The 27,152-nt window shown below is 50.8% G+C and overlaps 2 non-coding genes across 2 annotated transcripts; one reads left to right on the forward strand and one right to left on the reverse strand.

The window, feature by feature from the left end:
• Positions 1-4,773: 4,773 nt before the first annotated feature.
• Positions 4,774-4,845, reverse strand: TRNAY-GUA. The gene has a single exon. It is a non-coding gene; the product is annotated as a tRNA-Tyr (tRNA).
• Positions 4,846-12,025: 7,180 nt separating this feature from the next.
• TRNAF-AAA lies at positions 12,026-12,098 on the forward strand. Its single transcript has one exon. It is a non-coding gene; the product is annotated as a tRNA-Phe (tRNA).
• Positions 12,099-27,152: the final 15,054 nt, after the last annotated feature.

Below are 27,152 nucleotides of genomic sequence, written 5' to 3' on the forward strand. Positions count from 1 at the left end.
AGTTGCAAGCAATGTCCTTGGCTGGGCCAAAAAAAAAAGGAATGAGCTTTCTTGCCTTGTTAACTCATGCTGTTCCTTTTCCTTCCCTGCTTGGCTTCTTTTAATCTGTAAATCCTGTATCAGGACACCCAGCTGATGCAGCTCATACCGGAGAAGCACAACGGTTTTCCCGGCACTGTCCCAGGCTCAAACCAGCCAGTGTAGGACGCCTTCTCCAGGCTCCTGCCAGAACAACTTGCTTGCTTGTAGGTCCAAACGACCTCCGGGGCCACGGCACAAGCCTCTACCTGCGCCGTGCACTCCAACGTCTTCCCGTCCAGGGCTCGCTTCCAGCGGAGCACCTCCTCATCCTGTGCCCGAAGGCCAGTCGGGAGGAGCTTCCCCAACTCCCCCTCTCTTCTTAATAAGTAAGTCAGTGCAGCAGGGGAAATTCTTTCCCCCTGTCGGTTCATAATGTGCAATAAAAGCTTCTGTATTTTCTTCCTTGTTTTACTCCATACTTGACTCAGGGAGAAAGTTTCCTTATCGCCCTGAGTCACCGACTCCCAAAGCTCGGAGCCTAGCTGCTCCCAAACAGTTTTATCAAAGACTGTATTTGGTTTAACAAAAAGTCCCCTTCTGTGTCCCCACCGCAGCGGGCGGGATAACATATCAGAGGGGAGCCTTTCTCCCTGCCGCTTCATAACGTGCAATAAAGGCTTCTGTGTTATCTTTTGTTCCGCTGATGCAGCGGTTCCCATATTAGCCGCTCACCTCTGAGCTCAGATGCGCCTCTCCTTTGGACGCCCGGGGGCCGGCCCTTCTCCAGCACTCCCCGCCGCGGCTCTTCCGCCTGGAACAGGCCACCGAGACTTTCAGCATTCGATACGAATCACGTCAGATAGGCACTCCCCGCCTCTGGGCTCAGGCTCCTGGCCGTTCGCCTCTGGGCTCAGGCTCCCGACACTATCATGATTCAATACGAATCACGTCGGGGTCACCATTTGTTGCGTCTCGGTGCCTCTCAAGCGGGCATGAACAAAGCTCTTCAGTCAGTATGATTGGCAGCTAAGTCATTTATTTCTCTCCAGCATATTTCATTTATACAATTAATGCAAGCAATCAAGCAATTGCTAATTGGTTAATAAGGTGCAGACAGGCACAGCTGTAACTTCATTGGCTATTTAACATCCTGGCCAACCCTTTAATTTATTATCCTGTTATTGCCTCCCAGCAGATAAGAACTAGCTTCATCCTTGAAACTTGCATGTCAGTTTCCCACACTCTCATGCACAACAATCCCACACCCTTGTCCCAAGCAGCACAGTGAGTGGGAATCTTACATGTACAGAGGAGACTTAGGAGCAGCAAACCCCTCCAGACCTTCCATGCAATTGGCGCTTGCCCCTCACTAAGCAGGATTGACATTCTGGGCATGAACAAAGCAGCAGGGTGAAAAGAACTTGGAGATGCTAGAGATTGAACCCAGGGCCTCATACATGCAAAGCATGTGCTTTACCACTGAGCTACATGCCCAGATGGGCCATGTATGCTATAGGTTACACTCAGAGCCCTCCTGTTTCCAGAGCACCTAGTGGCCTAAAAGCAGCATGAGGGACACATTCCCTGCTCTGAGGCCAAACCTGCTGTCCTGGAGGCTGCTGGTTCTTAGGGGTCACTTTGCAACAGGGCCAGATTCAATGTGTGGGGCAGAGAGAGTGGGTGCCCTGGACTCAGGGTGCAGAGATACACTCAGCCCTCTCCCCGGCATTGGGTGGGGGGGGTGCTGCCACCTCCTGCTGGAAGGTAATGTGTCGGGCGGGGGGGCACTGTGAGTCGCTCAACACCTGACCCTGGTGGCAGCAGTGGTGTGAGGAGCTCCAGGTGTTTCTAGGATCTGCTCTTTCCACCTGCCTGTGAAGTCCAGCTTTCCCCAGCACATTCACGGTGGTGCAATTGGGTCACTGTTTCCATGGCTGAACAGCAAAGAATCACTCCCACTTTCCTTTCTATCGGCAGCAGGATTAGCCTGTGTCAGTGGTTAATGAGGTGGCTCTTGTTGTAGATTGTTATTCATTCCCCACCTTGACAATTCACACCGTCCCTTTCCCATGCAAATTCCCAGCACCTCAGTGATCCTGGTAGCAGGAGTTGGGTCCTGAGACTTTCACGGTTCTTTCCCCCTCCACCTGGAGTGAACTCAGCTTTTCCCCCATCCCAGACAATCCATGAAATAACAACAGCAGCATAAAGAAAAGGGGAGGGAACATCTCACGGCCAGGGCTGGATGTGCTCAGGCCCCCAACTCGTCCATTGTTTCCATGGAATTTGGCCCCCTGCTTTCCACAAGGGACAGAGAAAGATCTTGCTGTTCCTGTGTCTGTGCAAAGAAAATTGTGCTTCCCTAGGAAAGAGAGGTGGGAAATGGCCCCATGATGGGACAGTATCCTCAGGATTAAGAGCAAAGGACTCAGGCTGAGAACTGATTTAACCCCACTCATCTGGGATTTAACAAATTCTCTTCCATGGAGACACGGGGAACTTGTGACATTGATCCAGACTCTGGGGGTTCGGGCTGCTTTAACTCTTGGTAAAAACATGAACTTGATTCCAAGAAGGGAGAGAGTCAAAGCCTGAAGCTGACTTTAGTCCCAGGCTGGGGTCTCCTGAATGGTGGGAAACATCCTTGGCTGCTACCCAGGGACAGCAGCTACTGGCGACATACCAGGGCTGGGATGAGAGGGGAATGTTACATGGACTTTATCATACAGGCCCCATCCTGCTTCTCACAGCCCACAGGCGAGAATCTAGAGAAGGGTGAGTCATTTCTCAGCTGCATTCTCAGGAGTAGCCGGTAGCCATCCTTGACCAGAGACCCAGGAGAGCAACCACGGCAGTTCTGCGGAGAGCTCTGGCTGCCAGGGGGTCCAGCTAGGAGAGGGAGTGCTGGGGGCTCTGCAGTTTTTGCAGTGGGGCTGTCTCAGGAGTCACAGGTGGCTTTGTTGGGGGGGTGGGGAAGTAGGGACTACAGGATGTGAGGCTGGATGAAATGAAACTGCACAAAAACCCTCCCCCTTTGCTCCAGCTAAAAGCCCTACTTTGGCCTCTCCCCCTTTCATAAATATCATCATTACTACCCCAACTGTCAGAAACCCCCTCTCTCCCATGGGTATTTTCACGGTTTCTTCCTTTTTTCATGGAGAGAGAGAAGAAAAACAAACCTATTAATTTGAGCCACTGACACAGTTCACAGCATGAAATACACAATTTTGTGTTCAATGAGTTGTGATCATTTACATAACATGAAAAAATATGTTTTGGGCAATGCATGAAATCCTCACTGCATTGAACAACCCACTTGATCTAGTCAATGTACTACAGAATATTTAAAGAAGTTAAGAAAGATGTGCTTATAAATTAACGTGTTGTGCCATTTACACACGCACAAGAGACAGAAGAAACTGAATTATTTGAGCTACTAAAATTTCCACTTTCTCACAGTATTTTAGTTCTCAAAGTTGTTTTAATTTGCTTATTTTTTTTGGAACTAGAAATGGGGAAAGAGCACAATGAAGTCAGTGGAATTACCGCAGTGAGGCATTAGTCTCATTATTTGTCACTAAAAAAACCTTTGTTAACAGAGAGTTAACTTTAATTGTGAATATCTCTTAGCTTCCAGAACATCGAGTTCAGTAGAACTCAAACTCTGGAAAAACAGGGAATACAGAGTGAGGGTACATGCCAAGATAACCTTAACTCTGCCCTCTAGAAGAGAATCCCTGATAGCATATGAGAACAAGGAAGGGTTTGGGGACAAATTACAGCTACTTCCCAAGAGTTTGTTTCTTCTGTAATTAATTGATCCTGGCCCCATCCATTGATCCTGGCCTGGTGTCTGGCTGTGAAATTTACTGTTTTTATCCCAGCATATTTGTAAAGCAGTCTCTTCTTTAAAAGCTCCTTTATTCTAGGTTATACAAGCAGGACACTTCCCCAGGTATTTCAAGGAGATGGAATTTTCCTGACCCACAGGGAACTTAAACTAACATGCTCAAGATCACACATTCCTTAGGAGAAACGAAGGGGGAAAAAAAACAAAACCCACCAAACCGTTGCTGTATCTACCCAAATGATCAATGAGACCAGAAAGTGAGACTGTGCAATTAACTCTCTGGGACTACACTGACTCTGCAGTTACTTGGATGCAGACACACCCAGCTCTACGGTTGGTAAACGTACAGAGACTCTGCTGCTGCTCATGAACTAGCAGCACATGACCTGGAAACAGCTGCCATTCGAATGCATCTGAAAGTCACAAGGAACAACGGTCTGTGTTAAAGGAAGGCTGCCATTTATTAGAGCCTCAATTGATGCCGTGTGCACAAACAGAGGATTGAATGTGTAACAGGGAGTTTGGTAAATCTTGGTTATTTTAGTTTTGTAACAGGCTCCTGTCCACCCCCAGTAGAGTTTTCAGTCCCAATGGCAACTTACTTACCAAATGTAATACAGACTAGTCCATGCCTCCCAAGTGGATGTGGTTCTTGTTCTTCTGCACATTGTAGCCCATGGAGGCCAAGGACCTGCAAATGTGTCTTCATGTGCCTTTGTTTAGTTGATGAAAACAAACCTAGACACTTAGAGGATTGGAATTGATTTCAGCTGGGGGACATGTTTGCTAGGTTTTTATGCATTTGCACAGGAAAACATTGAGTGGGTGCATTCATTTCAGGGATCCCCATTTAGTGAAGCTCCTGAACATAGAATTATTTTTACTGAAGGAACAGGTTTGTGAGGGAGCACTTGGATTTGAACCAAGGACCACTTGATCTACAGTCAAACACTCTACCACTGAACTATACCCCCATGACATTTGCATAGGCAAATCAGTGATCTTAAGGATTTTGAAGGACGGGCTCTGCCTCAGAGAGCTCCTTTTCTATTCCCAGACCACAGGGGTTTTAAAAATGGGGTTTGATTAAACTTTATATACACATGTAGACACCACAGCTTGCACACCCACCAACATAGCTTCCCCCTCTGACATAGCTACCACCTCTCAGGGAGATGGGTTAACTGCGCGGATGGGACAGCGCTCTCCCCTCTGCTTAGAGCAACTTCATTATTTATGAATAGGTGGGAAATAACCTCCCTGTTTAGGTTCAAATCCTGCCAGCTATGGAGGCAGTTGTGGTTCTTTAGCTTCAATGGAGCTGGGTCTTGTCTTACTCTTAAGCTATTTCTACATGAAAGAATAACCTGGCTTTAGTTAAAGTGTTTTAATTGAACAGCTGTTGCATGTCCACCCTCTGCCCCTGTGTCACCAGAGCACATCCATGCTAGCATCTCTTGGATTGCCACAGAGAGCAGTGCACTGTGGGTAGCTATCCCACTGTGCAGCTGGCTGCAGGGTGCTTTGGGAAGGGTTTGCAATGCCTCACGGGCTGGTACAGCATCACATGATGCAGGTTTCTCTCCCATTGTTCCATGGGCATCCTACTAAATTGCCAGCTGCTTTCCAACTGCAATGTGTGTGGGGGGGGAGAGACTGTGTGTGTGGGAGGGAGAGACAGTGTGTGCATTGTGGAAGAGTGAGTGTGTCGCACACTGTCTCTAAGTTCTGACAGCTGCTGGAAGCAACCAGTCCTGAGGCAGGGGACAGCCCCGACATCAGCCCCCCTTCTCTCACTGGCTCAGCTCAGCACAGCACTCTCTGTCACACACACACACTGCTGCCTGCTTAGCTCTGAGTCAGGGGTGCTGGAACAGGGGGTTTAGAGGGCCATGGCCCCACCACTCTTTACTGGCTGTTAGGACAAATGATGGGGGGGAGGTTGCAGTCTTGGGGAAGAGGCGTCTGTGGGTGTGGCCTCGGGGGGAGAGGTGGTGTGAGTGTGGGTCCTTAGGGAAGGGGTGTCATGGGGGTGCCACAGTTCGGACAATGGTGCCACCCCCCCCCACTGTAAGGAAGCTCCTGCCGCCCCTGCTCTGTGTTGGCAGAGCGGGAGAGAGCAGCATCCATGGCAGTGATTTGCTCCCCGGGGCTCCGGCAGGGGGGCTCGGGAGGTGATTTAAAGGGCCCAGGGCTCCGGCCACTGCAGGGAGCCCTGGGCCCTTTAAATCACCAGCCTGGGGAAGCCGGGCCGGGCTGGCACAGCGTACCGGCTCTTGCCAGTACCCTATACCGGAACATACCGGCTTACTTTCACCTCTGGAAGGTCCTCACGTAGATCAATAACTGGTTAAAAGATAGAAAACAAAGTGTAGGAATAAATGGTCAGTTTTCAGGATGGAAATAGGTAACTAGTGGTGTCTGTACTGGGACCAGGACTAGTCAACATATTCATAAACAACCTGCTAAACAGTGAGCTGACAAAATGTGCAGATGATCCAAAACAACCGGCTTGCTGCCTAGAACGAACGCTCCTTGAGTGGGGTGATCCACAGGGAGTAGCTCAAACCTCCAAAGTGCCTGGCCAGGGGCAGGACATTAGCACAGCAAGGGAGGGGTGTGGCAGTGACATCACAAAGGCCTTTTGCAGGACCTCAGACTATTGGTCAAAGGTGGTGGGGAGGTGGTGACCTCACAGAGAGATGCTGACATCAGCCAGGCAGGACAGGGGCGAGGGGCCAGGGAAACCTCAGAGACCCCTGTGGCTTTGCTTCAGCAAGTCTCCTTCTCCAGGTCTCTCTTTGAGGACTGAGAGAGTATTTGGGTTCACGTACGTGAGCGCCAGGAGGAACCTCTTTCGAGTTTTCTCCTTCCCTTTTAGTGATTTTACTAGAAAACAGCCGTCCCTGTTTACAAGGTAAGAGCCTCCTCGAGGTTTGAAACCTGTTCAGTCTGATCCATCTGGTGACAGTTGAATTCTAGGCACGGAAAACACGATCTTAAGGAGGCAGAATTTAATTCCGCACCTGGGATTTTGTCCCTTAGAATCAGTGGGGACATTAGGGTTTGTCCTTTTTGTTTCACCTTTTCCTCCATCCATCCCTTCCTCCTTTCTCTTTGTCTCTTGCTCCTTTCACCTGTTCCCCTCCCAACACCAGGAGCGAGGGGTGTGTGTGTGTGTGTGTTGCGGGGGAGTGCTCGGCAGCTCCCACTCTGGGAGGTCCACCCAAAAATGTGGGGCTGAAATAGTGCTCGGGCAGTGATCCCACTGGTGACCTGGGCCATCCTTTGGGCTCTCTGATGAGAACCCTCAGCCTCCCATCCTCAGTCTCTACCTTGATTGGCTGAGCAGGGGGTTATTGACAGGGAGGAGACTCAGGTCCTTGTTGTTCTCTTTTAAGACCAAGTAAATAAGTCAGAACCACTTATATGTTTGATGAATTTTGCTGCTTTTCTGCATTAATTGTCTCTGAGCAGTTCATGATTCTTTCTAACATTGCAGTTCTCCTCAAATACTTGCTGAATAATTACTGGGCACTGTTGTTGGTGTGGAGCTCATCTGAGAGCACTTTATTCAGGTCATTCAATGGATGAAATTCAAGATCTGATGATTAGTTTGAAAATCAGGGCTCTTGGGTCCTATTCCCAACTCTGCCACTGACTGACTGTGTGACCTAAGAGAAGTCAATTCTCCTTTCTCAGCCTTAGCTTCTCCCTCTTTCAAGGAGGGATAATAATGATCCACTCCTACCTACCTAAACACACTCACTCTTCCCCAGCGCACACACTGTCCCTCCCCACACACAAACAGTCTCCGCACTGCAGTTGAAAAGCAGCCGGCAATCTAGCAGGATGCCCATGGAACATTACACCATGGGACCAGCTCATGCTGCTGTCTCTGTGCATCGGTGACCCTCATGGGGCTGGCTCGTGTAAGGGACTGTTGACCCCTTATGAAAACTTAGTGGGGGGTTTGGTTGGCTAGTTCCCAGTCCCAATAGAAGGGGGAAGGGCCAATGGGAAATCAGGACCCTGAGACTCACAGTCCCTAGGGGCAATGGGGAGAGGCCAAAGCTCCAAGTTAGCCGCACTGACAGGCCAGGCAGTGTAATGAGGGAGTCACCAGGCCAGGGGGTCCCATCCTCCCTGGGAGCTGGAACTGCCTGGGCCAGAGTGGGGCAGAGCTAAGGAGAGAGCAGGAGCCCGAGAAGAGCCGGGGAGCAGAGTTACTGAGACCTGAGCTTGTTCTTATTTGCTGACTTGTCCTAATTGGCTAAAACTTGACAGTGGTGGGGATGGAAACATAAAGGCTTCGTCCTCCAAACGACCCTGCCTGGTGTCCATCTGTATCTATTACCTCTTAACACAGGATTGTAAAAAATAGAGTGAGGTCATTTAAACATCATTTATTTTGCAGCTTCATTTACTGTGCTAACAATGTAGCAGCCTGACACCGATACTTCTGCCCACGTGACCTGTGGGTTGGATTCATTTTAGTGGGATGTGGGACATGTGGAGGATAATTTAAACTCTTAATTTTGTTACGGTTTCCCTGCAATATACTTCTCTGCTGGTGCAATTTCTGGCCATTGCACGTCTATTGTATTTATTACAATAGCACAAGTAAGTCACACAAGTGACATAGTCTAGGGGCTTGGCTACACTTGCAAGTTTGAGCGCATTAAAGCAGCCCCGGGGGCCCTAACTCCTGAGGAGTCCACACTGGCAAGGCACATGGAGCACCTGGGCTCTGCAGGTGGAGCGCTCCTGGTAATCCACCTCCACGAGAAGCATAAAGCTCGCTGAGCCCTGCTGAGACGCCCGGGCATCAGTGTGGACGATGTGTTGCATCACTGCACAGTGATTGCCCTCAGGAAATGTCCCATAATCCCCTGAAGTCAAGTGCCCACTCTGGTCATTGTTTTGAAATCGGCTGCAGGCATGCGGATATCCCTTTTCAAAGTGGGGTCTGCTGCTGTCCGAACACACAAGACAGCATGCTGACACACTCTCAGCCCCCCAAACACACTGTCGCTCCCCCCACATACACACAACACACCCCCTGTCACACACCACCCCTGTCCCCCATTTGAAAAGCACGTTGCAGCCACTTGCACACTGGGATAGCTACCACAGTGCACTGCTGTCTGTGGCATTGCCAGAGCTGCTAATGTGGCCACTCCAGTGTGCTTGCAGCTGTCAGTGTAAACACACGGCAGCGTTTTCCCTGCTGCGATCTCCAAGGGCTGGTTTAACTCCCAGTGCTCTACATCTGCAAGTGTAGCCAAGCCCTAAATTTGCCAGACCAACCGAACTCAGTAACTGCCCTCCACCACCATGTGCAGTGAGTAGGGGCACCGCGGAGCACACGCCACACTTGCTGGCTCAGCCTTGTGCATGCTGGGGTGGCCACCTCCCCATTGATGAGACCTGGTCCCACCATCTCCATGGAGCTCCAGTCTGCCCTGCTGCCATCCCTGTCTGTGTTGTCTTCTCTAGCAGTTGACTGGAAAGTGAGCATTGGCCGCATGCCATGTAGCCGTGTTGTCTCGAGGGGCGAAAACAGGAGGAATGGTGCCTTCATAGCCCACCCAATATTCCATAACATAGTTAAGGAAAATATTTCTCAATGAACTCTCAGTAAAACATCAGAAGCAGCCAGTGTCTGCATCAGTCTACGAGCATTGGTATTTTCTTGAAATTTGTCAGACCAACCTAACTAACATCTAACACACATTTGAAGTTCTTCTTTTCACACTGTTGCTCATTCTCAGGTTCTGCTTTGTCTCCAGACAGATCCATTCTCTTTCAGGACAGCCTTGCTCTTTCTGTCTGTGTCACTCACTGAGGTGTTTGGAGTAAACACTCCCCTTCCTTCTATTCTCAGACAAACACTAGTATTAACTGTTTGCTACCGATGGGTCTAGAAAGCATTTGTCAAGTGGAAGATGCCATTTCTGGGGGATTGCTCCCAAGATCCCGTACTTTGGGTTCAAACGTCTCCCAGCTTCCTTGGTGAAAATAACACCAAGGCTTCTTTGCAATTGTCATAGGTTTATTACCCACTTTGAACTTTAGCATCCAAAAGATGGGGACCTGCATGGACCCTTCTAAACTTAAATCCTAGTTTAGATCTGATAATGCTGCCACCAACCAAAAATATAGTGTTTTGGTACACTTTCTGTTCCCCCAAAACTTTCCCTGGGGAACACAGATCCAAACTCCTTGTATCTTAACACAAGGAGAAATTAACCATTCCCCCCTCCTTTCCCCTCCCTGGGTTGCCTTGAGAGGCTTCACACTGATTCAAACTCCTTGAATCTAAAACAAAGAGGGATTCACCTTCCCCCTCCTATTTTCCCCCCACCTATTCCTGGTGAGTCAGACTAATCCCCCGAGGTCTCAAACAAGGGAAAAAATCAATCAGTTTCTTAAAAAGAAAAGCTTTTAATTAAAGAAAGAAAGTAAAAACTATCTCTGTAAAATCAGGATGGAAATGCTTACAGGGCATACAGCTTATAAAAACTAGAGGGACTCCCCCCCTCTTCTAGCATAAGCACAAGTAACAGCAAACAAAAATAAAATATTTCTCCAGCAAACACACATTTTCAAATACAGAAATCAATCAAAAGACTAATCCTCCTTTTTTAATACTCACTATATTGAATAGAAGAGAATATTTCAGGAAGCTTGGAGAGCCTGGATGTACGTCTGGCCTCTCTTAATCCCAAGAGAGAACACCCCCCAAAACAAAGAACCCAAACAAGGACGTCCCTCCACCAAGATTTGAAAGCATCTTATCCCCTTATTGGTCCTCTGGTCAGGTGTCAGCCAGGTCTACTGAGCTTGTTAACCCTTTACAGGTAAAAGAGACATTAACCCTTAACTATCTGTTTATGATAGCAATATACAAGAAGAAAGGAGTTTTTCACCCCAGATGGGACTGAAACCCACAATTGCTGGCTTAGGAAGCCAATGTCTTATCCATTAGGCCACCGGGGCCCAAAATAGCACCTGCAAGAGGGATGGAATTTCCCTCTCAGGATTGCACATTCCTCACATTCACTCAGAAGCCAAATACCCATTTAATCGCCTTACAGAAATGTCTGCATTCCCTGGCAGCGAGGCAACTAGGCAGGTCCCTGACAGAGCTGAGCACCACCTTTCTGCCAGCCATCTTTAGAGAAGAACCCCACCCTAGAGTCACCCCTCCCTCCTTCAGCACCTCCACGGCTGTGGCTCTGAGTGGCAGTAGGATGATTAGGGGGCGAATCCGGGGCTGGAAGGGGGTAAGGTCGGCCTGTAAGGAGTAACCAGGTGGGGCAGACCCAGGGGGAGGCTGTGGGCTGCTGGTCGGTTGTTGGGATCCGAGCTCTAGATCAAAGCTGCACAGCGACCTGACACCCAGGGTTATAAGGCCGACACAGTGACCCCCTTACTGGCCTCAGTGAGCCCCAAACCCTTGTTACTAAGGGCATTGAGGAGTCTCTGTCCCTTAATAACTTCTGGGAGCTCCCCAGCAGGCTGCGGGCGTCAGCCGCCTTCTGACACACAGGTTAGACTCTTGGTGCTGTGCCAGCCACCCCCTCGCTTGCAGGCCCAGTGTAAGAAGCAGGAGGCCCGGTGCTGGCAGAAGAGGGTTTTGATTAATCGACCTCTGTGTTATGGGCACAGGACACTTCCACTCAGTAGCATAGCTGGGGGGGAGCAAGGGGAGCAGCTAAGGGCGTCGGGTTCCTCCGGTCGGGGTGTGGAGCAGCCGTTCGTTTTCCTGTTCACACTCCTCTGCGGTATGAAAATCGGGGAGGGGAGGCAGAAGCCCCACTTCCCTCCCCTAATGACGCCCAGTGGGGGAAGCCAGGACAACAGGGTGGGGCGGCAAGTGGTGGCCAGACTCTCACCGCCAGGGTCTAGTCTAGCTCAGAGTCCAGCTCAACCTCCTCCCCGCGCCACTGGCCCCCAGTCCCCTTCCACCACCAGGTCAACCCGGGCACTAGGGCAGGAACGGGGTGAGGCAGCAAGTCAAGCTGAGCAAGGCAGGCAAAAGCGAGTCTTGTCTTCATGGGCCACTCACAATGACGTCCTTTTTGTGTGCAACTGCTGCAAAAACATCCCGGGCAGAGAAGTAACAAGCCAAAATACTCCTATACAGCAACCAAAGTAGCTCAGTTGGGAGAGCGTTAGACTAAAGATTTAAAGGTCCCTGGTTCAATCCCAGGCTTTAGCAGATTCTTTCATCCTCTTTGTACAGAGATGGTTTGTTTCCTGGGAGAAAAGCAGCAGCACCTTTACCTGAGGCAAAAAGCTGATAGTGAGCTCCCCAGCAGGGCAACAGAGAACATGGGTTTCTTCCTCTAGTTGGCCCACCTGACCTGTAATGATGGGAGCTGTCTTTCCCACATGACTTATTTGTCAACCCAAAATGGCAGGAACAGAGTGAGGCAGGACGGCCCTTGGAGATGGGGCAGGGACTTGGGAGGAAAGCTCCTCTGCAAAGCTGAGTGATGACAGTACTGAGGAAGGGGCATCTGGCATGTGGAATGTGGCAGGGATTCAGAGGCCCAAGAGGAGACACTTGATGTTAAGGTGTGAAAGGAAAGATCCATGGTGGAAACTGGCTCCCTTCCTCTGGACTGTTTGGTGTTGAGGTGGTTTTTAATTGTGTCAGCCGGCCTGAGAACCACTGGTCCTGTTTTCTTGACTGTGAGAGGAAACGTTTTTACAATGAGCACTACCTGGGGCAGGTCTGTAGTGAGGTTGGCTTAGAGGACGTGTTTCTGCACAGTGGAACCAGTGGAGGGCGGGCGGTAGCCTCGTATTCCTCTGACCCGAGCTCACACCAGCCGCAGAGGGGATACACCTTTCTGCGGGGACAGGCCAGGAGTCGCATTGACCAGATTTCCGTGAAGGAGAGCACGTCGACAGCCCAGTGCAGGGTGGTGCCAATGGACTGTTCGTATCATGCAGCTCTCACCGTGTGCTCAGTGTGGGCAATTCCCTGACCCACAGCAGAGGATATTGGAAGCTGAACATCCAGAGCTTGCAAGATAAAGGAGCAGGGGGGCGAGGCCTGGTGGTGTTGGCAGAACAGGAAAGCATCAGAGGGTTCTATGGTAACCAGGGGGATTGGTGGGAGTCGGTGAGGGAGGAATTGGCAGCTTTGTTCCAGCGGTCGGGCAAACACCACAACATTAAAGAAACCAATGGTGCCAAGTCCTGCAGTGTCGCCTGTGGGATTTCCACAAGAGCATCCAGGCAGGGAAGCCAGTCAGCGTGTGACTGTACGACCGGGTCAAGCGACAGCTGCCCGAGTTCCAAGAGATGAGGCTGCAGCTGGCCGATATGAGCGGGAGCACCGAGTGAAGGGGTGTGTGTGGCCTCCCCTGACATTTTTGCAGCCTGCAGGGAACAAAGACAAAGTAGGGGGATGCGGAGACTCAGGGCAGGCCCCACGGACACGGTAGATCAGGATTATAGTTGATGGAGGAGGAAAGAGAGTCCTGCGAGAGGAAGCTGCTGGTGGGAAGAACATGAGGCTTTTAACTGGGGGGGGTCCAGTGTTTGAGCCCTAGTTTTAGCAGCTGGCTTTTAAGCTGTTGTGCAGGCCAGTTCAGCTGTCAGGACACTGACTAGTGCAAGCTGAGCTCAGATCTCAGGGGGACTCTGGGACCTGTTGCTTCATACCTAAGCATAGGTGGAGTTTCAAGGCTTTGTCTTGCTCTTTCAAATGATGTGGGAGCCGGAGTTTTGCCTGCTGGCTGCTGTGACTTGCGCACCAGAGGGGACGCCGGATCCAGCAGGCTGGCCTTGTCTGGAGCCCTATAGGGAAGGATGGGAGCTGGGTTTACTCTGAGTTCTGCAGCTGGGCTGCAGCCGGGCACGGGAGGCCGCCCTATTGGTTGACTTACTGGCCCAAAGTCACTTTGGCGGTGTTGGTCTTTCCCCAGGGATGCTGAAGCACAGGGCTGAGGGAGGGAGACTCAATCCCCCTCCCTATTGGTCAGGGCGGAAGAGGCGGCTGTAAGAGCGGCCAGGTTCTTGAGCTGGGCCTGCCAGCGTTTGGGGAGGGTGGAGCTGACTGGGGCATGGTGCTGGCAAAATGCCTCAGGGCGCTGGTGGGAGGAACAGGCCAGGGCTAGGGCTGGGAAGAGAGAGAGAGACCAGCAGGTTTCCTCTATTGTTTCCTGCTCTCTTTTTCTTCCTTAGTTTCTCCTCTGAATGAACTTGCTCCCTCTCTCTGTGAGCCTGGCTAGCTCAGTTGGCAGAACATCAGACTTAATGTGAGGATCCATGGTTCAAATCCCTGGTCAGGCACTCAACTATTCCGCAAGGTCTTAAAAAGCTCTGTCTCTGGAGTCCTTCTTGATGTTACTTTCGCTCTTCAGGATTTTGCCTTTCCTCAGAAGGGGTTTTGTGTGTGGGATTGAAGGGACAACTTCCTGACACCCCCTCTGTCCTCGCAGGCTGGAGGAATAAAAGCCTCTCGGCAGGGGCAGCCCTGGACTAGCTGTCAGCACCTGGCGCCCTAGGCGAACCCTGCAATCGGTGCCCCAAACCCCAAGGGCAGAGCTAGGCTGAGGTATTTTGGTAAACGGGGAAACATTTCGCCCCTTTTTTCCTTTTAATGTTTTTAAGCGTTTTTGTGGGTTTTTTTAAACAGAGGCTTAATTATCCGGTTTGTTCATCTGTCCGTCTGTCCAACCAATGTTTCTTTCTCCATCCTTCTGGTTCTGGCTGCCCCTTACTACAGCCATAACTCTGGTCTTGAATTTTATAGAGTAGTGAGGTACCTTAAGGGTTAAATGCTAAATCCCAAACCCAAACAACACTAGTTACCTGCGTCTGGCAAAAGGTGTCTGGCAGTTTTGTCACTTTGAATGATTCAAATGGCTTTTCACTGGCATTATAAAAAAACCCAACAAACCAGAACCAAACCAATTCATCTTAAACCTACAAAACAAGAGTTTTACAAACCATGAGTGTCAGTTTCGGTCCTTAAATCCTTACACCATCACACACAAAGTTCTCCTTTGCCTACCATCCCTTGCACTGCGATTACTCTTTTTAACACAACTGTACCCCGATTGCACATCCATCTTGTACAACCAGAGCCAGCCAGGGGCAGGCCAGTTAAGTGCCAACAGAAACCCCAGACATTCCTTTAGTGATTTTGCTTACATTACCCAGGAGTCAAATCATTTTGATGAGATTATCTCTCCGCCTGCTGCCTGCAGCCGTCCATTATAGACCATTTCTGTGGGCAAAGGACCCATTTCCCCTCAGAATGGCTGTAAAGGCTTCTCGGGACAAAACATAGTGGTGGTAGTAGCCACTTTATCTGACTCTCTTGTATAATTTAATTACCAAACTTCTATCAAATGTGACTGCACAGAGCTGCACATACAGTTACATTCACTGAAAGTGAGCAACTGTCCCCAGAACTCACTGCCGGGAACCTTAAAGTATCTGCCAGTGGCACAGGTACTTTTTAAGTACCGAGCCGTGCAGTGGCACATCTTTCATGAGAACTGGCCGGCGTGTGCAGAGCAATGGTTGCCCACGAGCGCTGTGTCAGGCTCTGGCACCGCGTAAGAAAATGGACCACTTTCTGGTGGCTGGTTTGTTTCCCCGGCAGGTGTGGGGACTTCTGGCTACATGATGGCGGCTGCCAGACTCGGTTGGACAGGATTCTTTTCAGCTCACCTGAGGCTTGTTCCTGGACGAACGAGGGCACCCACAGGGCACCAGCAGAACCAGCTGCAGCTGCAGCAAGGGTGCCCTGAGCAGGGGCCGCCGTATAGCGGGCGGGTGTCATGGGACACACTGCACCTGCTCAGAAATTCCTCTTCAGACTAAACCAGTTTGTTTCTCGAAATCAAAACAAGTGGGATGAAAGTTTGTTGCAAAAATATTTTGTTGCAAAACAAAAGCATCTCCTGTTTGTCAGAGTCTGTTAAATTGTCTCATCACACACAAAGAGGAGACACTTACACCACAAACATTAGATAAGATGCTTCAGTCTGAGCTAAGTAGTTGCTGCTCTTAACAATTTCAAAATAAAAAAATACAAATCAAATAGAATATTTCAGCTATTCTATTAAATCATAATCTGATCGGAGTAAACGTGATAGGACACCTCATATTACGCACTACTCCTAGTGACACTCTCCAATGGATCCCTATCTTCCACCCACCATGAGGTAGGTAGGAGCAGATCATTATTATCCCTACTTGAAAGAGGGAGAAGCTAAGGCTGAGAAAGGAGAATTGACTTGGCTTAGGTCACACAGCCAGCCAGGGGCAGAGTTGGAAATAGGACCCAAGAGCCCTGATTTTCAAACTAACCATCAGATCTTGAATTTCAAACATTGAATGACTTGAGCAAAGTCTTCTCAGATGAGCTCCAGACCAACAACAGTGCACAGTAATTATTCAGCAAGTATTTGAGGAGAACTGCAATGTTAGAGAGAATCATGAACTGCTCAGAGACCATTAATGCAGAGAAGCAGCAAAATTCATCAAGCATAGAACTGATTATGACTTATTTCCTTGGTCTTAAAAGAGAACAACAAGGACCTGAGTCTCCTCCCTGTCAATAACCCCCTGCTCAGCCAATCAGGGTAGAGACTGAGGATGGGAGGCTGAGGGTTCTCGCCCAAAGGATGGCCCAGGTTACCGGTGGGGAGCACTGCCCAAGCACTATTTCAGCCCCACATTTTTGGGTGGACCTCTCACAGTGGGAGCTGCCGAGCACTCCCCCGCAACACACACACACTCACACACACACACCTCGCTCCTGGTGTTGGGAGGGGAACAGGTGAAAGGACAAAAGAAGCAAGAGACTAAGAGAAAGGAGGGACGGATGGATGGAGGAAAAGATGAAACAAAAAGGACAAAGCCTAATGTCCCCACTGATTCTATGGAAAAAAATCCCAGGTGTGGAAAAAATTCTGCCTCCTTAAGCTCGTGTTTTCCATGCCTAGAATTCAACTGTTACCAGATGGATCAGACTGAACAGGTTTCAAACCTCGAGGAGGCTCTTACCTTCTAAACAGGGATGGCTGTTTTCTAGTAAAATCACTAAAAGGGAAGGAGAAAACTCGAAAGAGGTTCCTCCTGGCGCTCACGTACGTGAACCCGAATACTCTCTCAGTCCTCAAAGAGAGACCTGGAGAAGGAGACTTGCTGAAGCAAAGTCACAGGGGTCTCTGAGGTTTCCCTGGCCTCTCGCCCCTGTCCTGCCTGGCTGATGTCAGCATCTCTCTGTGAGGTCACCACCTCCCCACCACCTTTGACCAATAGTCTGAGGTCCTGCAAAAGGCCTTTGTGATGTCACTGCCACACCCCTGCCTTGCTGTGCTAATGTCCTGCCCCTGGCCAGGCACTTTGGAGGTTTGAGCTACTCCCTGTGGATCACCCCACTCAAGGAGCGTTCGTTCTAGGCAGCAAGCCGGCTAGACAGGAAAATCTCAGACGCTGCTCCCAATGCTACACTCAGTTTTTCAGAAATTAGTCAACTTTAGGCCAGAAGAGACCACTAGAGCATCTAATCTGACCCCCTGCATATCACAGGCCTCCTGTATGACACAATAGCTACTTTTGGAGCAAACACATTCCAGAAAGGCATCTAGTCTTCATTAAATGACATCAGGAGATGGCGAATCCACCTCTTTCCTTTGTAGCTTGTTCCTGTGGTGAATCATCCTCGCTGTTGAATATTTGTGCCTTAGTTGTAATATGAATTTGTCTCTTTTCACCTTCTAGCCATTGGGTCTTGTTATGCCTTTCTCTGCTAGATTCAAGAGCCCTTTCATACCCAACCTTTTCTCTCCATTAAGGCCTTTCAACACTTCAATGAAGTCACCTTTCAATCTTCTTTTGATAAGCTAAACAGGTTGAGCTCGTTCAATAGCTCACTAGAAGGCATTTTTCTCCAGCCCTCAGAACATTTATTGGCTCTTTGGTCATCAGATTCCTGAACTGCAGCTGGATGTGGCTCTTGTTCTTCTGCACAGCATAGCCCCTGGAGAAGAGGGATCTGCAAATGTACATTCCTATGATACCTTTGTTTACTTGATGAAAACATAAATTGACACTTTGAGGATTGCAACTGATTTCAGCTGATGGACAGCTTCGCTAGGTTTTTATGCATTTGGACAGTGAAATGTTGAGTGTTTACATTCATATCAAGCACTCCCATATAGAGGAGCCCCTGAACATAATGGAGAATGGAAATTAAAATGTTTTCCTTTTTAAAAAAAAAAAAGAAAGAAGATTATAAGAGAACACAGGAGTTTGAACTGAGGACTACTTGAATTACACTCAAGCACTCTACCACTGAGCTATACCCCCATGACAATAGATATATGGAATTGTGATCTCCAGGACTTTGAAGGGCAAACCCTGATTCATGGAGCTCCTTTGCCATTCCCAAACCACAGGTGGTTTTAAAAATGGGGTTTGATTAAACTTCTTAAATGTGGCAAACACCACAGCTTGCACACCCACCGATATAGCTTCTCCCACTGACATAGCTGCCACCTCTTGGGAAGTGGATTAACTGCACCCACAGGAAAACTCTCTCCCATCAGCATAGAGCAGTGGTTCTCAAACTGTGAGTCAGGACCCCAAAGTGGGATGTGACTCTGTTTTAATGGGGTCGCCAGGGCTGGCATTAGTCTTGTTGGGGCCTGGGGCTGAAGCCAAAAGTCTGAGCCCCACCACCCAGGGCTGAATCCCTCAAGCTCTGGTTTTGCCCTCCCCCAACTGGATAAGAGGGCACAATGTGAAATGTTTGGGGACCACTGTTTTAGGATGACGTTCTCAATCACTTCTCTGAAGTCCAATAAAAGCTATTCCTCACCCACCTACCCCTCCATCAGGACGGACTAGGTATGTTCTGCTTCCCTTCACTCATGCAGGAAGGATAATAACATTTCATTCCACTCAATCCTAAAGTGATTTGTAACCCGCCACCAGCCAAAAATGGTCATTTTGGGAAAGTGGCCCCATGATGCTGCATGTCTAGGCAGAGTAGGTGTGTCTATGCAAACACGGTCTGTTCCTTAAGTCTTTCCCCCAGCTCCTCACTAGATGTGAGGGGGGAGCTCATTCAGCCCCTGCTTCCGCTTAGTATTTAAAAATGCCTTATTGTCCCTGTCTCTGCTGGCCTTAGACTTCTCCTCCTGTCTCTTTCTTGATAACTCAGATGAGGTGGCCAAGTGGTTAAGATGATGGACTGCTAATCCATTGTGCTTTGCTTGCATGGGTTCAAATCCCATTCTTTTTAGATGTGTTTAGTCTTCACCCCTCCTTTGTAAACACCCATCTCCCCCTTTGGTACAATGACATATCAAACAATGTTGCTTCTTGCAAACAAAAACTTTCTCAGAAACTCAATCCCTTGCTTTAAATAAAATGTCTAAATCCCACATTTCTAAAAAAAAAAATTCTCTAGTGCCGTATTTCTTAGTTTTTATCTCAAAAGGGAACATCCTCATCATCTCCCCCAAACACCCTGGGACCTGCCCAAATTATTAAAATACCCTCAACCCGAGCAAGGCCAGAGCAGTGAACCAGAGCTAGTGTCTAGGCCAAGCTGCTCTGAAGGAGTCAACTCAAACATTTTCTCCCTGCTTCCCTTGGCAAGGTCTGACTGAGAAAACAAAATTCCCCAAACTGAAAATTTTCTGCCGAAAAACCAATACTAGTCTGTTTGGGGACTTTGGTTTGCAAGTATTATTGTTATTATTCTCTTCTGATTTCTGAATCAGTTCAGTTCAGTCTTTGTCCTCCAGGTGTGTTTCCAGCTGCTGAGTTGTGGGGGGAGAGAAGCCAAGTCATGATGTCTCGTCCCCTCTTTCATAGTTTCTTCCAACTTGCTAGGAAGCTCCTTTGCTACCATGTGAGTCAAGCAGTGTCCATTGTCGCTGTGCTATCTCAGAGAAGCCTGCATTGTGCATGGTTCCTGGGATAGTCCTTGGGAGTGTGGATCCCTTCAATGGGCCAGCAGCGAGTCTGGCTCCTCCATTGTCACACCTGAAAGGCTGGTGGGGGGCATTTCCCAACCTCATAACATCTCAGTAACGCACACAGAGCAAAACTTCATAACTTCCCAACCAATGCGAGCACACACAATCCAACACGATATTAATGTTCAACAGAGCAAGACTTTTGAAATGATACCTCACAAGACAGACTTTGTTCAAACCATGTCATCATTATATGAGAGTGGTGAATATGGGGCTTCCAGGTGCTGCTTTGAGCACAGCGTGCCACACCTGGGCTTACACTGCAGTGGAGACGTACCCTTAGAGTCCATCTCTCCTGGGATAAAGATGGCAGGAGGGCTGGCCTGGGTCATCTGACTCGGGCTCATGGAGCTAAAGTTGTGGGACTAAAAACTGTGGTGCAGATATTTGTGTTCACACTGAAGCCTGGGTTCAGAAACCCTCACCCCTGCTGGGGTCTCAGAGGTTGGGCTCAAGCCCATATGTCTGCACTGTAATTTTATAGTCTTGCAGCCCGAGCCCCATAACCCTGAGTCAGCTGACCCGGGCTTTGAGACAGGTGCCCTGGGTGTGTTAATCACAGTGTAGACAGGGGCAGGTCTGAGCTCTCACACCAAATGGCTCATTGTGGCTGCCAGAACCTGTGGGCAGCTCATTTAGTTTTCACCGAGGGTTGAGTCCTGCTTTGTGCACCGTGTGTGAGAATGAAAATCCTAAAGCACCCTTTGAAATAACGAATGCAGCAGGACGTGTTATTGTCCCTGTCCCAAAGCAGACAGACCAATGGAGTAATACTCCACTGACATTTTACCTTGTTTGCTTGCTAAACTCCCTCCCAACCTTGAGGGCTCCCAGAGCCCAATATTGAGCTTGAGCTGAGATGTCTACGCTGCAAATTTACCACCCCACGGCCCTAGCCTGGGAGCCTGCACTGGCACGGGACAGCCGTGGGTGTTTCATTGCAGTGTGGACATAGCCTAGCATTATGTCTACACTGCCATTAAAACACCCAAGTCACTATTCTCAAACCCTGGGTCAGTTGATTGAGCCTTGTGGGGCTTGTGCTGCAGGGTTATAAAATTACAGTGCAGACACTTGGGCTTGAGCCCAGCCTCCAAGACCCCATGAGGGGTGAGGGGCTCCGAGCCTGGGCTCCAGTCTGTGCCCCAGGAGCCCAAATCAGATCATCCAGGCCAGCCGGGCCACAGGGATTTTGTCACAGTATAGATGCCCTCTCAGGATATGTCTACACTGCAATGTAAGCCCAGGATTAGCAGAAGTCATGTCAGCAGCCCCAACACATAAACATAAACCACGAGGGAAAGTCCCACCCCCAAATAAGCTGGGCAGTGTCCTTCTCCCTACGGTTCGTAAGTCCGGCAACCAAAAGTCCTTTAACATGAGCCATCCCCTCTCTGCACCCCACTCACAGCTGTTGTCCTTAGTCAGTGCAAGCCCAGAGGTGCCTCTGTACAGTTTTCCTGCCATCCTGGGTGGAAAAGGGGGAAAATAAGAAGGCCCCGTACTCACTATGGTGTCTAGGGACTCACTCATCCCTCCACAGCCACCCTGTCCTAACGTTGATCTAACACATACATGTTAGTATTGGGACCCAGACCCTGACCCACTTGGCTTTGGAACCCCTGTCCCATGCCTAGCAAGTGCTATTGAATTGAGGGTGAGTCCCTCAATCAGGGTCTGCCAAGCACAGTTGTGCCGCTCTCGATTCACACAACAAGGATAACAACCCTTTATTTCTCCTGCCCCTATAACATGGAGACTGGGAATCCAACACCAGCCACGAGTGATCATTTCGGCAAGCAACCCAACCTACTTCCAACATGCTGTAAAATCCACATGCAGACTCATACACAAAACCTTGCAAGAAAATCTTCCTGAGGGGGACTGAAGCACCTGCTGCTGGAGGGAAGGAGGGAGCTGTGGGTTGGGATTGAGGAGCAGCGTGAGGAGGAGGGGCCTGTGGGTTGGGATTGAGGGGCACTGGGAATAGGAGGGGGCTGTGGGTTGGGACAGAGGAGAAAGGTGAAAAGGAGCAGGCTCTGGTTGGGAGTGAGGAGCAGTGAGCATAGGAGGGACTGAGGGTTGGGATTAAGGGGCACTGGGAAAAGAGGGGACATGGGTTTAGGCTGAAGAGCATCCTCGTTTGGGGATCCAGCAGGACAGGGGAAGGCAGCAGGTGATTCTAATTCCTTAGGGATATTCTGTGTGTTTGTGTGTGTGTGTGTGTGTGCAGGGGAGGAACATGCTCTATGCCCAGAGGCCTTTATTCCTCCAGGCTGCAAGGACAGAGGGGCTGTCAGGAAGTTGCCCCTTCAAACCCACACAAAAAAAAAAAAAAAAAAAAAAAAGGGCCTTCTGAGGAAAGGGAAAATCCTACAGAGAAAAAGTAACATAAAAGAGGACTCCAGAAAGACAGATTAAGCTCTTGGGGAGTAGTTTATCACCTGACCAGTGACTTGAAGCCTGGACTTTCAGATTAAAAGTCTGATGCTCTGCCAACTGAGCTAGGCAGGCTCACAAACTAAAAGAGCAAGTTGGTGCAGAGGAGAAACTAGTGAAGAAAACAAGAGTGGGAAACAATACGGGAATCCTGCTGCTCTCTCTGGCCTGGTCAGGGAGCTGTGACGATCAGGTGTCCGCACTAAGTTCAGAATCAATATGGTGATCCCGGGGAAGCTTGGGGTCCCCAGGTTGCCTAAGAAGGGGTGAACCGGCCCAGGCCGGAAACGGAGCAGGTCAAAACTCCCGTGCCGATCAGTAGTGGGATGGTGCCTGTGAATAGCCCCTGCAGTGTAGCCTGGGCAAGACAGTGAGACACGGTCTCTTTTTATACACGCCTCCCCCCCCACCCCCGCAGAGACTGTATGGGGGGATGGGAGCACCCATTGTGGGGATCCTGGACTGGTGGGAGGGAGGCACCATGTACCAGGGATCCCGAAACGCAGAGCAGGGACACCCACACACCAGGTGTCTTGCAGCAAGAGCTGCAGTCTTGATTTACAAACTGCAAGTGATGGGGAATTTACCACCTCCCTTGCGGAGCTTGTTCCATTAGATAATTAGCCTCACGGTTAAAAAATGGTCATTTCCAGTTGGGATTTTCTGACATCGACTGCAAGCCAATGGGGTCTTGTTCAATCTTTGTCTGGTGAATTAAAGAACCCTTTAAATCACATATTCCCCCCTCTGGGAATTTGTAAAACGTATTTAAACCAGTGATTAAATCGCCTCTTAACCTCCAGTCAATGAAATCAATTGAGCTTCTTCAGTCTGTCGCTGCAGACATTTCCCTTGTTTTTAAAGGCCAAAATCCTGATCTTTCCAACGGGAGCTGCTGCTTCAATGTTTAGTTTGGGGAAGGATCTGGCTGCACTCAGAGATCTGCCCGCGGGTTACAATCTGCGATCCGAAGTGTCGAACGGAAACAGCGTTTAGATGGGACCGTTAGTGCCGCCCCCGTGTGGCCAAAGATTAGAACTGACCAGCAGAGTTTAAAGCTGGAGCCTGGGACGCTCCTGAACAAACTGGGCACAAAGCCTCTCGCGTGGGATCCTCGCTGTGCAGCAGGAGGCTGAGGGAAGCTGAATGTCAGGGCTCAGGGCTGCACCCTGCCATGCTGAGCCGGTGTCTGAGCTAAGCTCGGCATCAATCAGGTGATTCTGGGCAGTTCGGGGTCCCCGGGGTCCCAAAGGGGGGGTGAAGTAGGTCACCCCTGGAGCAGGTTAAAGCTGCAGGTTGACAGTGGGGTTGCTGCCCCTGTGAACAGCTGCTGTAGCACCGCCTGGGTAGGGCAGGGAGAGCCAGTTATACCGCCCCCCCCAGCCTGTATCGGGGGATGGGAGTGCTCACACCCTGGGGACCCACCCAACAGAGATCTACTGGGTGGGGGAGAGTGGCACCCACACACCCAGGATCTTGTAGAGGGGGACAAGGGTATCCACACTCCAGGATCCTCTGCAGAGGGACGGACACCCACACATCCAGGATTCTGTATGGGGGCAGAGGTACCCGGACACCTGGGCTTCTGGATGGGGGATGGGAGGCACTGAAACATCCGGGATCTTACCTGGGAGGACAGCGGCGCCTGCAGCTCAACATGAGACGGGGGCGGGGGAAGCAGGAGCATTTCCCAGTTCCAGGCTGTCCCCGTCTGGCCAAGGCACAGATCTCACAAGCAGAGTTTAAAGCTCCAGCTGCCAGGCCACAAAACAAGCCGGGCCCCGTGGCTGGTGCCTGTGATCCCAGCTCCTTGGGAGGCTGAGGCCGGCGGATCACTTGAGCTCAGGAGTTCTGGGCTGCAGGGGGCTGTGCCGATCGGGTGTCCGCACTAAGCTTGGCATCAATATGGTGATCCTGGGGAAGCTTGGGGTCCCCAGGTTGCCTTAGGAGGGGTGAACCGGCCCAGGTCGGAAACGGAGCAGGTCAAAACTCCCATGCCAATCAGTAGTGGGATCGCACCTGTGAATAGCTCCTGCAGTGTAGCCTGGGCAAGACAGTGAGACACGGTCTCTTTTTATACAGTCAGAGCCTGCAGGGCGGGATGGGAGCACCCACACGCTGGGAATTCTGACTTGGGGGGAGGGACGCCCCCCCTGCCACACGGATCTTGAAAAGAGGAACAGAGACACCCACACACCACAGAGCCTGGATGGGGGCAGGGGAACCACACACGGGAGCTAGTTCATGGGGTGGGGGACACACCCATATGCTCCGTTGCACCATTCTTAATGAGAAGAACGGGGGCATCCGCACAACACGGATCCTTAACGGGCGGGGGGACACCCACACACTCCACTATTAACCAGAAGGGACAAGGGCAACAGGCACCCCCAGCAGTGTGGAGAACACCCACATCCACCGGATCCCTCATGGAGGGTAAGACAGAGGGGATTGTAATGGGGCCCGGCGCACCCACACACCGGGGATTGTTAAGGGTTGAAGGGACAGGGACACCCACACACACTGAGATCACGTCCTTGGAGGAACGCAAACCCTCCACAGAAGGACCTGGTCTGTTCCATGATGGCAGCGCAGCCTGGCTGAGTCAAAGTCTCTTTTTATACAGCCACGCCCCAGAGATCCTGACTAGGGGAGAGAGACACCCACCCCCCAGAGATCCTTAATGGTCTAGGGTGCACCCACACACCAGGGATTCTTATGGGTGGGAGGAATGGAGACAGCCAGACACACTGAGATCACTTCCTCCCAGGAGCCTGGGCCAGACAGGGAGACACAGTCCCCCTTTACATATCTGCCACACAACCTTCCTCCCACCCCCTCCACACAATGTTCTTATCTGGAGGTGAAGCCAGGGAAACCACATGGAGGATTCTTATCTGGGGAACTGGGGGGACCCACTTACCACCAGAGATTCTTAAGGGCAGGAGGAACAGGGACTCCCACCTCTGCAGCATGGGGGTGGGTCGCCTGCTGGGATCATCTGGGCATATTTTACCTCATCAGCTCCCTGCCATTGCCTTGGGGGCCCCTTGTTCGCTGCCTCTGGCACCCAGTTTAGCCTCCTTCCTGAGGGCTGAAACGCTTTGATCTATCTAAGGTCTGTGGGATCAATACGTGTCATGGTGTAATTCTGTGTTATTCGGGGGTCAGACTAGCTGAGATAATGGCCCCTTCTGCCCTTAAACGCCATGAAAACATTTCCCTGGTTTCTCCTTGCGTCTGACAGACACCACGGTGAGGGGCCCAATAGAAGATTCTGGACACAGCGCTCTGGCTCTTACTTTACTTGGGGACGTCAGCGCTTTCCTAGCAAAGCTGCTGCTAAAGCGCTGGATTTGGGGAACGGTTCGGCTCCGATTCAGAGATCTGCCTGCGCGGTGTGAACCTGCCACAAGGAGCGGGAAACGCAACCAGCACCGGGAGGCGTTGGCTGAGCTCCAGGCTGCCCCCGTATGGCCAAAGCTTAGAACTGAGCAGTGGAGTTTAAAGCTGGCGCTGGGAGGGAGCTGAACACGCGGGGCACGAAGGCTCCTGCATGTAACGCTTGTTGGGTGGGCAGCTGAGCGTAGCTGATTGCCGGAGTTCAGTACTGCACCCCGGGGTGCTGAGCAGGTGTCTGTGCTCAGGTTGGCCTCGCTATGATGGTTTCTGGGAAGTTTGGGGTCACCAGTTCCCCTTAGGGAGAGGGGAGCCAGCCCAGGAAAGGAGGCCGGCAAAACTCTGGTACAAATTGGCAGTGGGACTGCCCCTGTGAAGAGCCGCTGCAGCCCCGCCAGGGAGAGCCGGTCTCTCTTTATGCAGCCACCCCCCCATTCCTCAGGACGGGGGTTGTGCTCAAAGATCTGTGCCCCGTGTTTTCACCTCTATGTGAAGCGCACAGTGCAAATAACCCTCAGCGCATCAGCTCAGTTCCAGGCTCCACTTCCACCGGCTCAGGCAAGATGGTGCAGAGGAGCCCCTGGGTGGCTGTGGGCCTGGGGAGGTTGGATTTTGATTTTTCGGCCTGACCGCTACGGGCAGCCAGGCCAAAAGTCAGATGGCCGGCTCTCCCGTCCACCAGGCTCATAAGGAGCCCTTAGTTGACCGGCTCGGAGAATGCGGGCAGCGTCCCCCACTACCTCTCGCATGCAAAGCGAGCGCTCTGCCGCTTGAGCTAATTCCCCGCAGCTGGCCTGACTCTCAGGCACCGGGCAAAAAAAGGCAAGGGCTCTGTGGCCTTAAGCAGAACACAGCCAGAAATGGGGGTGGGGGGGCACTACCCAGAGCTGGGGAAGGGGGTCTGAGTCCCAGCCACGCTCCTCGGCACAAACACCAACGCTCCCTCCCTGGAGTGTGTCTGGGCTGAGAGTTAGTCCCTGAAACAAGCACCAAGCTTCAGAAGACAACGCAGGGATAGATCACTTGACGATTGCCTGCTCTGGCCATTGCCTCTGAAGCGCCTGGCATCGGTTACTGTCAGAAGACGTGATAGTGGTCTAGCTGGACCATCGGTCTCACCCAGGAGGGCCCTTCCTATCTTCACCACTTTCCTCTAACCCAAGCAAAGCCAGGAGCAGGCCCAGCTCAGCAACTCTAGCAGGCTCCCTGGCCCCTGGCCCAGCATACAGCAAAACGACCCTGCCTCCACCAGGATAGACAGCCACCGACTCCCTCTTCCAGACCAACGCAGCCCTTCCCCGCTTTGGCTGTCTCCAAGCTGCCTGCGTGCTCTGCTCTGCTCCACGGCTGCCATGCTGCCTGAGATCAGGAGGCTGCGAGGTCTCACGGTCTCAGCTGAGCTGGTATCGCGT

This window comes from Mauremys mutica, unplaced genomic scaffold (genome assembly GCF_020497125.1).
Source record: "Mauremys mutica isolate MM-2020 ecotype Southern unplaced genomic scaffold, ASM2049712v1 Super-Scaffold_100246, whole genome shotgun sequence".
NCBI classification, from domain to species: domain Eukaryota; kingdom Metazoa; phylum Chordata; order Testudines; family Geoemydidae; genus Mauremys; species Mauremys mutica.